This window comes from Carlito syrichta, unplaced genomic scaffold (assembly GCF_000164805.1).
Source record: "Carlito syrichta isolate Samal-C Ts95f unplaced genomic scaffold, Tarsius_syrichta-2.0.1 Scaffold303247, whole genome shotgun sequence".
NCBI classification, from domain to species: Eukaryota; Metazoa; Chordata; class Mammalia; order Primates; family Tarsiidae; genus Carlito; species Carlito syrichta.
In genome coordinates, this window is record NW_007247343.1 from 41,152 (window position 1) to 51,638 (window position 10,487).

The 10,487-nt window shown below is 45.5% G+C and overlaps 1 protein-coding gene across 1 annotated transcript in view; it reads left to right on the forward strand.

Moving 5' to 3' along the window:
- The first annotated feature begins 587 nt into the window (after positions 1 to 587).
- METTL16 (methyltransferase like 16) overlaps positions 588 to 10,487 on the forward strand; it is an 84,546-nt gene continuing 74,646 nt past the window's right edge. The window contains exon 1 of the mRNA XM_008058213.2: positions 588 to 738. The gene's annotated coding sequence lies outside the window, so the exon portion shown is untranslated. The remainder of the gene's footprint in view (positions 739 to 10,487) is intronic.

Sequence of the window (10,487 nt, forward strand, 5' to 3'; positions counted from 1 at the left end):
CCGGCTACTCGGAAGGCTGAGCTGGAAGGATCGCCGGATCTCAGCAGGCGAGGCTGCAGTGGCTCCAGCCTGGGCGACAGAGTGAGACTCCAACTCAAAAAAGAAAATGCTTCCCGCTGGAGGCTGACCAGGAAATACAAAGAACGTGGACCTGATGCCATCTGAATGTTAGATCTCGAACAAACGACTTAATATGTCTGACCCTTAGTTCTTCCTCTGTAAATGAAACTACTCTTCCCCAACTTACAGGTTCATCGATGATGATTAAGTGGGACATCGCCCCGAGGAGAGACCTGTTGCCCAATTAGCGCTAATTTCACGCCAAAAACCCGTGTCCCTCTCTCATCTTCATATTACCCGCCCAAACCCAGAAAGTGTGATTATTAAGTCTGCAGTGGGGCCTAGAAAGCTACCTTCTTTTTTTTAACAAGTCCCCTAGCAAATTCGAAAAAATACCTCGCTCGAGCCATGCTGCAAGATTCCGCTTGTTACCACGCCCCCCGCCTTAAGTAAGGCCTCCCCCAACACTCCAAGTCTCGTGACAGTTTCTTCTTTTTTCAGGATCAGCTACAGGTCGCGCGAGAGTAATTTGTCCAATCACAAGGCGAGATGGCCTCACAAGATGGCGGCGCGCTGGGAGCGTAACATCTGCGTTTCTAGGGACTTCGCGCTGCGGGTGGCTTAAGATTCTGGGGTTGTACAGGCCCACGTCGTACAGGAGTTCTGGCGGGATCAGAGGTTGGTCACTTAACATCTCTCAGGCCGGTTGTAGTCATGGGTCACCTAACCTATGGGTCACCCGGTTTCCTCATTGTTGGGTTTTGGGCTGGTGAGGGGCTGACTTCGGTCTAGGGAGGGAGATCTGATGTTTGTTCACGCACGGGGGTGTTGCGGTGGGTGAGTGGGAGGAGTTGGCGAATAGAGTAGAGACTGGGATTGAAGTAGAAAGACCCCCGGGGTTTAGGAGGTTTAGATAGATCCGAACCTGGGGCGGGAAGACAGACTGAGTGGGTAAGTTGAGGGAATGGAAAGAGTGGAAAAGATCGAGAAATGGCTGTGGCAGGACTAGGGGAAAGAGTTGGATTTATGAGAGAAGGTTAGGAGAAAAATGTAGATGACGGCTGAGGAGGGAGGGATCTGTGCAGAAGGTATTAGAATTTTCGAAATCGGAATTTAGGCTGTTTTACATGTATTAAGAGAATGGCAGTTGAAGAGGTTAATGGTCAGGAGGAACCAAGGAAACAGAAGCTTGGAGATGAGAAAGATCAAAGAAAGTGGGAGCATCAGTCTCAGGGGTCCGCTACTTTAGCTTTCTGGACGGACTAGGGTAACTTGGAAGAAAAAGTTCCAGCCCTTGGACCGAGTTTTTTTTTGAGACTCAAGATTGAAGCCTGCCTACTCCAACCGAGAGTGCTGTTTCAGTGGCTTGGACAATAAAGAGTTCCATCGTGCTTTTTTGGTTTGAGTTGGAGTCTGGAGTGTAGTGGCATACTCAGGGCCACCGCAGCCTTGACCGGCTGGGCTCAGGTGATCCTTCCGCCTCAGCCTTCCAAGTAGCTGGAACCACAGGCGCATGCCACAACGCCTGTCTAATTTTTTGATTTATTGTAGAGACGAGGTCTTGCCAAGTTGCCCAGGTTGGTCTCCAGCTCCTGAGGTCAGGCAATCCTCTCTCCTTCGCCTCCCAAATTGCTGAGATTGCAGGTGTGAGCCACTGCGCTCGGCCCATCGTGCTTTCAATCAAGATATTTTAGTGCCTACTCTCCCAGGCCTTATTTTATTTTATTTGAGTCGGAGTCTCAATGTTGCCCAGGCTGGAGTGCAGTGGCACTCTCTCAGCCACCGCAGACTTGATCTGCTGGGCTCAGGTGATCAAATTTTTTGATTTATTGTAGAGACAAAGTCTTGCCAAGTTGCCCAGACTGGGAAGGCCCTATTTCGGATATTGGGATGCAGTCAGCATGATAGACAAAATATGTTCTCTCATGAAGCTTACTGGCAGGGCAGATTTTGTTTTATTTTATTTATTTATTTATTTGTTTTTTGAGTTAAAGTCGTCCAGGATGGAGTGCAGTGGCATGCTAATGGACACCACAACCTCGCCTTGCTGGGCTTACGTGATCCTTCAGCCTCAGCCTTCCATATAGCTGGAATTATAGGCACACGCCACCACCAGATTTTTAAAAATAAGGAAATATTTGGAATGTCAGATGACTAAATTTTATGTAGAAACCTGAAACTAGAAAAAGAGATAGGGAATGTGTTCACAGTCTGCACATTTAGGTTTTTTTGGGGTGGGGGGGTTGTAGTCTCACTCTTGCTCAGGCTGGAGTGCAGTGGCATACTCATGGGCATGCCAGTGTTGACCTGCTGGGCTCTAGCGGTTCTTCCAAGCAGCCAGAACTACAGGCACGCGCTACCATGCCCAGCTAATTTTTGATTTATTGTAGAGATGAGGACTCGCCAAGTTGCCCGGGCTGTTCTCGAACCCACGGGCTCAGGCAGTCTACTCTCCTTGGCCTTCCAAAGTGCTGGGATTACAGGCTGAGCCACCGAGCCCAGCCTACACATTTAAATGGGGTACTTAGGAAAGGCATCAACCAGAAGGTGTCATTTGGTTGAAGACCTGAACAAGGTGAGAGTACTTTGAATTAATGTATTTCTGGGGGAGGAGCATTCCATGCAGACCAAACAGCAAATGCAAAAGCCCTACGGCATGAGTGTGCCAGACTTGATAGAGGAGAGCCAGGAAAAGCAGATTAGCTTAAGGAAAAGTGGAAGTGCCAGGTAAGAGTTGACACCAGTTAAATTCTGAGGAATAGGATATATTTAGTCAAGAACCCATTACTGTGGCTGGGCGTGGTGGCTCTGGCCTGTGATCCCAGCACTTTGGGAGGCTGAGGCAGGAGGACTGCTTGAGTCTAGGAGTTTGAGACCAGCCTCGGCAGCATAGTGAGACTTTGTCTCTAAAAAAATAAAATAAAAAATTATCAGGTGTGGTGGTGCATGCCTATAGTCCCAGCTACTTAGAAGGCTGAGGCAGGAGAATAGCTTGAGCCCAGCAGGTCAAGGCAGCAGTGAGCCATAATTGTGCCACTGGAAATCAGTGTGGTGACAGGGAGAAAGAAGAGGTTTCATTGACTCATTCTGCATCTGTTCTGACCAGACTGGTTGAGTAATGTAGGAGATGAAGTGAATATGCCATATCTGTAATTTAATTTGTTTCATGTACGTTCAGAGGGTCATGTTTCATGTGCTGATGTCAGGTATGTAGTCTTTAGACTCTTCCTTAATAGCCTTGCAGAACCAGACATATTAGTGTCTCTGGAAATTACCGTTAGAAGGACAGAGACCAATACTATAGGTTACCAAGGGTATTGGTGAAGTCCCTGCTATTGTTGCCTGTCAGCCATAAAGCTGAATCTCTGGGGGTGCCAGGTACCTTCCAAAACACAACCAGGAAAAACAGGGGCTGTCAGGGTGGGGCTTAACTGCCAGGGAGGGGCAGTGGGGGGAGGGTGCACAAGCAGGGATGGGGGAGGGGAAGGCAGAAACAAACAGCAATACTGTACATTTTTAAAATGTTTGTTGAAAAGAATATTGTCTTCTATAAAATATTTCGAGCCTAGTCAGAGATTTGTAATCAAAAAACATTTGCACAGAAAGCAGCACTTAGGGCTGTCCGTTCTATACCCTGCAGTCAGACAGGAAAACTGAAAATGACCCCCTTCTGACATTCTAAGGCAGCTGGACTGGCAGCCAAGTATAGCAGAGTAATGAGGTAATGTGGGGAGGATGGGGAGCAGTGTGAGGGTGTTCTCCTTAGCAGGTAGGAGCAGACAGGAGTGGGGGACAGAGGGAGAGCTGTGACTGGGACAATTAAAATAAATGGCTCTTAACAGTCACTTGCACCACCAACAACAAAAATAGAATACTGTTAGGGTACTGTTTTTGTTGTTGCTTGCCAGAATCACAAGAAAAGAAAACATTTCCCTTTTCTGTGTCTTCTTGGGGAGTGGAGCCTATCCTAGTTTTATGTTCCCCTTTCCTGAAGGTCTGTAAAAGAGGATGTTAATGGTAGTACATTAACCCTTTGCACTCAGATACATCTTGCAGATCACCTACCAGCAACTCAACCACACTTTTTTTTTGAGTTGGAGTCTTACTCTGTCACCCAGACTGGAGTGCAGTGGCCGCTCCCGGCCACTGTAGCCTCGACCTGCTGGGCTCTGGCGATCCTTCCGCCTCAGCCTTCCAAGTAGCTGGAACTACAGGTGTGCGCTACCATGCCCAGCTAATTTTTGATTTGGTTTGATTTGATTTGATTTATTTATTTTTTGAGTTGGAGTCTCACTCTGTTGCTCAGACTGGAGTGCAGTGGCCGTTCCTGGCCACTGCAGCCTCACCTGCTGGGCTCCGGCGATCCTTCCGCCTCAGCCTTCCGAGTAGCTGGACCTACAGGCGCGTGCAACCACGCCCAGCTAATTTTTTAATTTATTGTAGAGATGAGGTCTCGCCAAGTTGCCCAGGTGGGTCTCAAACCCGTGGGCTCAGGCAATCCACTCACTTCAGCCTCCTAAAGTGCTGGGATTACAGGCTGAGCCACCGAGCCCGGCTTCAACCTCACTTTTTAATGAAATAGTGAAAAATGGATCACCTCATATTAAATAGTATAGTGTTGGAATCAATTATCTTATTGTAATGATATATGTCTTATGATGGAATTTTGGACATTGAGGAACTTATTTATAACAAAAAAATCAAAGTTCTATATCTTATATTTTTCTAACGTGCAATAACATATGAAATAGTCACCAGCATGCATTGCAGGTTCATTGATACATGTTGTGTAATAGTAATTTTTTTGGTGTCTTCCACCTGGTGTTTTTCTATTTGAGCAGATTGTGCACTCTTGTTTTCTTCCTCCTACATTAATAATATGTAATTTATTGTCCAGTCTGTTGTTCGAAGATGATATGGAAGAATGCACTCGTGATTGCTGACTCTTCTCAACTGATAGATCAGAAGCTTGACAAGTTTCAAATGAGACATAGGATTTTCAGTTTTTGTTTTTGTTTTTTGAGTTGGAGTCTTACTCTGTCTCCTAGGCTGGAGTGCAGTGGCACACTCCTGGCCATTGTATCCTCGACCTGCTGGGCTCTGGCGATCCTTCCGTCTCAGCCTTCCAAATAGCCAGAACTACAGGCGTGCGCTACCACGCCCGGCTAATTTTTATTTATTTATTCATTGTAGAGATGAGGTCTCCCCAAGTTGCCTAGGCTGGTCTTGAGCCCATGGGCTCAGGCAATCCTTTCACCTCAGTCTCCCAAAGTGCTGGGATTATGGGCGTGAGCCACCATGCCCGGCCTACTCACCAACTATTCGTCATGTGCCAGTTGCTAGAGGTATAGTGAAGAATAAGATAGATATGATTTTATCTTGTTATGTGTGTGACATAGGTAAATGAATTACACACAGCATAATATTAAGCTGAAGAGCTCTGAGGGAGAAATCCAGGGTACTTTGAAAGCAATGTGGAGTAAGCATCTGATTGGATGTGTGTTGTCAGAGAAAGCTTGCCCGTGAAATGATGTTTAGGATGTGATTTGAAGGGTTACTGGGCCTTCATAGATGAAAGGAAATGATGGGAAGGTGAGGAGAGTCTTAAAGACAGTAAGACTAGCAGATGATGGAACAGATTACCTACCATTCAGCAGAGAAAGTGGAAGACCAATATGTCTGGAACATTGTACAGGAAGGGGAAAGTGGCAGCAAATGGGGTTGGGGCGATAAGCAAGGTCTATACAATGCATGCCTTGTTAATGATTTTAGACTTTGTTAGCCTAATAGCTTTGGGAAGCCACTAAAGGGATTTAGTAAGGGAATGTTCGTATTTGCATTGGGGAGGATGACTTGTTTCCCCAATGGATGGTGAAAAATAGATTGCAGGGGGCAAGAATGGTTATGGGGAGATCCGTTCGAGTCTTTTACAGCATCCAAGAAAGAGATGATAATGACCTTGGCCAGGGAAGTGGAATTGTGAAGGGTACAAAGTGGAATAGAGTCAATAAATAATTGGATAGTAGAGAATGTTCAGGGCATAGTGTGTTCTGAATCGGGTAGGCAGAGCAGAGAAAGTGCTGAAGATTTCTGACTTGTGCAGCACAAGAAAGAGAGTGGTACAGTCAGGGAGATAAGGAAGGTTAGAAGAGAACCAGTTTGGGATGGGTAGAAATGATTTAATTTTGAGCATGTTGTACATGAAGTATTTTTGAGCCATTCAAGTGAGAAATATGGTAGGCAGTTGCATATATGATTTGGAAAAGTCTGAATTGAAGACAATAATTCCTTTTTGAAATTGGTTGTTTAATTTCCAGCTGTCAAAAAGCCTTCTAAAATAGAGTATTGACAGATTTATTACTGTGTAAAATTACACCTCTAACAAAACTTGCAAAGGAAAGAAGAAAGGTGCCTATGGGTAGGAGACTTTATGATAGGGCATTTGTTGGGCTGGGCTGGTGGCTCATGCTTGTAATCCCAGCACTTTGGGAGGCCTATGTGAAGGATTGCCTGAGTCCATGGGTTCAAGACTAGCCTGGACAACTTGGTCAGACCTTGTCTCTACAGTAAATCAAAAAAATTAGCTGGGCGTGATGGCATGCTCCTGTAGTTCCAGGTACTTGAAGGCTGAGGCAGAAGGATCACCTGAGGCTAGCAGGTCGAGGCTGCGGTGGCCATGAGCGTGCCACTGCACTCCAGCCTGGGCAACAAAGTGAGACTCCAACTCAAAAAAAAAATAGGGCATTTGTCTGAACTGGGGAGATTAAGGAAGGAAAGACCTTTCTGAAGAAGAGATGCTTGAAATGTGATCCTAAATGTGGGTAGGAATTTACCAGCTAAAGAGGGAAAGGAAAGAACATTACAGACAAGAGGAATCGCCTCTGTAAAGGCCCTGAAGGCCCTGTGGTCAGTGTGGAGGCACCAAAAGAAAAGCAATGTTGCATGACTTAAACTGATGTTGAAAAGGTAGGTAAGGCCATATGATGCAGGGTCTTATATATATGCTGAAGTAATGAGCTTATCCTAAGAGCAAGTTTTTGAGCAAGTGATCACTGCAAGTGGGGCGCGGTGACTCATATCTGTAATCCCAGCACTTTGCAAGGTGAAAGCGAGAGGATTGCCAGAGTCCAGGGGTTCAAGACCAGCCTGGGCAACTTGGTGAGACCTTGTCTCTGCAATAAACAGATAAAAAATAACCAGGGGTGGTGGCATGTGCCTGTGATTCCAGCTACATGGAAGGCTGAGGCAGAAGATCACATGAGCCAAATAAGTTGAGGCTGCAGTGGCTGTGAGTGTGACAGTGAGACTCTGACTCAAAAAAAAAAAAAAAAAGATCACTGCAAAGTGGAAAAAGAAATGATGAGAACAAAAGTTGATTCAGGGAAACTAATTAAAAGGTTCTTGCAAGCCAGGCTTATTGATATGTATCTGTAGTCTCAGCTGCTTGGGAGCGTGAGGTGGGAGGATGCTTGAGCCCAGGAGTTCGAGTCCAACCTGGGCAACAACATGAGACCTCATCTTTAAAAAAAATAAATAAATAAAGAGGCTATTCTAGCAATCTAGGTAGTTTACACTGGGTCAGTATTGGTGGAGATAGGGAAGAATAAATTGATATGAGTTGTTTAGCATGTAAAACTTACAGGACTGATTTCTTGGATATGAGGGAGGAAGATAACTATCAGGTGACTCCTAGATTTTTTGCTTACATAATACTGTCTCAATGAATTCTCTTTATTTAAAAAGTGGAAAATACCAGAATGATAGAATAAAAATGTCACCTACCATCCAGACATATATACTGAAAATTTTTTTTTTTTTGAGTTGGATTCTCTGTCGCCCAGGTTAGAGTGCAGTGGCATGCTCACGGCCACCACATCCTCGACCTGCTTGACTTAGGTGATACTTTCGCCTCAGCCTTCCAAGTACCTGGAACTACAGGCACGTGCCACCACGCCCAGCTAATTTTTTGGTTTATTGTAGAGGTCTCACTAAGTTGCCTAGGCTGGTCTCGAACCCATGGGCTCAGGCAATCTCTCGCTTTTGGCCTCCCAAAGTGCTGGGATTATAGTCGTGAGCCACTGTACCTGGATTAAACATTTCTAAAAAATGACCAACTACCAGGAGATTTACTAAACCACTACAGTAGATTTTACTTCTTGATATAAATACATTAGCTTTTTTCCTTGTTATAATCTGGAAGAAGACAAAATTATGTTTGTTTTTATTTGATTTTAGCTACCTCGGAATGGCAAGACTGAAATTTATAAAAGAAATTGGAATCTACTTTTCAAACTTTAGTGACTTCGTGGTGTACTACCATGAAGATATTCATGTCCTTTGCAAGGTCACTGTAAAAACTAACCTCTAATTATAATATTCTTGGCTATAGATCACACTGTCTTCTGTCACTTTGATGTTCTTAAAGAAATAGTTTTCAATTTTCTTCCCTTGATTTAAAAGAAAAAGATATATTCTATGTTGTCTACATTTTGTAAATTATGGTAAAATATACATAACATAGAATTTACCTTTCTTTTTTTTTTCTTTTTTCTTTGAGTTGGAGTCTCACTCTGTTGCCCAGGCTGGAGTGGAGTGGAGTGGCATACTCATGGCCACCGCAGCCTCAACCTGCTGGGCTTAGGTGATCCTTTTGCCTCAGCCTTCCAAATAACTGGAACCGCAGGCTTGTGTTACTACGCCTGGCTAATTTTTTTGATTTGGCTTGTTGAGATGATGTCTTGCCATATTGCTCAGGTTGGTCTCGAACCACTGAGTTTAAGCAGTCCTTTCACCTTTCACCTCCTAAAGTGCTGGGATTACAGGTGAGCCACCATGCCCAGCGAATTTGCCTTCTTAACCATTTTTTTTTTTTTTTGAGTTGGAGTCCCACTCTGTCACCCAGACTGGAGTACAGTGGCATACCCCCAGCCACTGCAGTCTTGATCTGCTGGGCTCTGGCAATCCTTCTGCCTCAGCTTTCCAAGTAGCCGGAACTACAGGCGTGTGGTACCATACCTGACTAATTTTTGATTTATTATAGAGACGAGGTCTCTCCAAGTTGCCCGGGTGGGTCTTGAACCAGTGGACTCAGGCAATCCACTCACCTTGGCCTCCCAAAGTGCTGGGATTACAAACTGAGCCACTGAGCCCAGCCATTCTTAACCATTTTTAAGTGTACCCATTCAGTGACATTAAGTATAGTCATGCTGTTCATCACCTCTGTTTATCTCCAGAACTTTTTCATCATCCCAAACTGAAACTGTACCCTTTAAACCGTAACTCATTCCTCCCTCCCCTCAGCCCCTGATCACCTCTATTCCATTCTTTGTCTATTTAAATTTGCCTCTTCTAGATACCTCATATTAGTGGAAACATACAATATTTGTCCTTATATATTTGGTATATTCCACTTAGCATAATACTTTCAAGATTCATCCATGTTGTGGCATGTATCAGAATTTCTTTTCTTTTCTTTTCTTTTCTTTTCTTTTTTTGAGTTGAAGTCTCGCTCTGTCTCCCAGCCTAGAGTGCAGTGGAACTCTCACAGCCACTGCAGCCTTGACCTACTGGGCTTAGGTGATCCTTCCGCCTCAACCTTCCAAGTAGCTGGAACCACAGGCATGCATCACCATGCCACGACTGGCTTATTTTTTGATTTATTGTAGAAATGAGGTCTCGCTGTGTTGCCCAGGCTGGTCTCGAACCCGTGGGCTCAGGCGATCCTTTTTTTTGAGTTGGAGTCTCACTCTGTCGCCCAGACTGGAGTACAGTGGCCGCTCCCGGCCACCGCAGCCTCGACCTGCTGGGCTCCGGCGACTCTTCCACCTCAGCCTTCCAAGTAGCCGGAATTACAGGCATGCACTACCATGCCCGGCTGATCTTTTGATTTATTGTAGAGATGAGGTCTCGCTGTCCAGGCGGGTCTCAAACCCGCGGGCTCAGGCAATCCATTCACCTCAGCCTCCCAAAGGAGCGGGATTACAGGCTGAGCCACCGAGCCCGGCTCAGGCGATCCTTTTGCCTCTGCCTCCCAAAGTGCTGGGATTACAGACGTGAGCCACCGTGCCTGGCTCAGAATTTCTTTTTTTTTTTTTTTTTTTTTGAGTTGGAGTTTCACTCTGTTGCCCAGACTGGAGTGCAGTGGCACGCTCATGGCCGCCGCAGCCTCGACCTACTGGGCTCAGGTGATCTTTCCGCCTCAGCCTTCTAAGTAGCTGGAACTACAGGCAGGCACCATCATGCACTCCTCTCACCTCAGTCTCCCAAAGTGCTAGGATTATAGGTGTGAGCCACCATACCCAGTTTGGCTCAGAATTTCATTCTTTTAACTAAATATAGGGAGGGATAGCCGAGCTCGGTGGCTCAGCCTGTAATCCTGTGCCTTGGGAGGCTGAGGTGAGTGGATTGCCTGAGCCCACCGGTTCGAG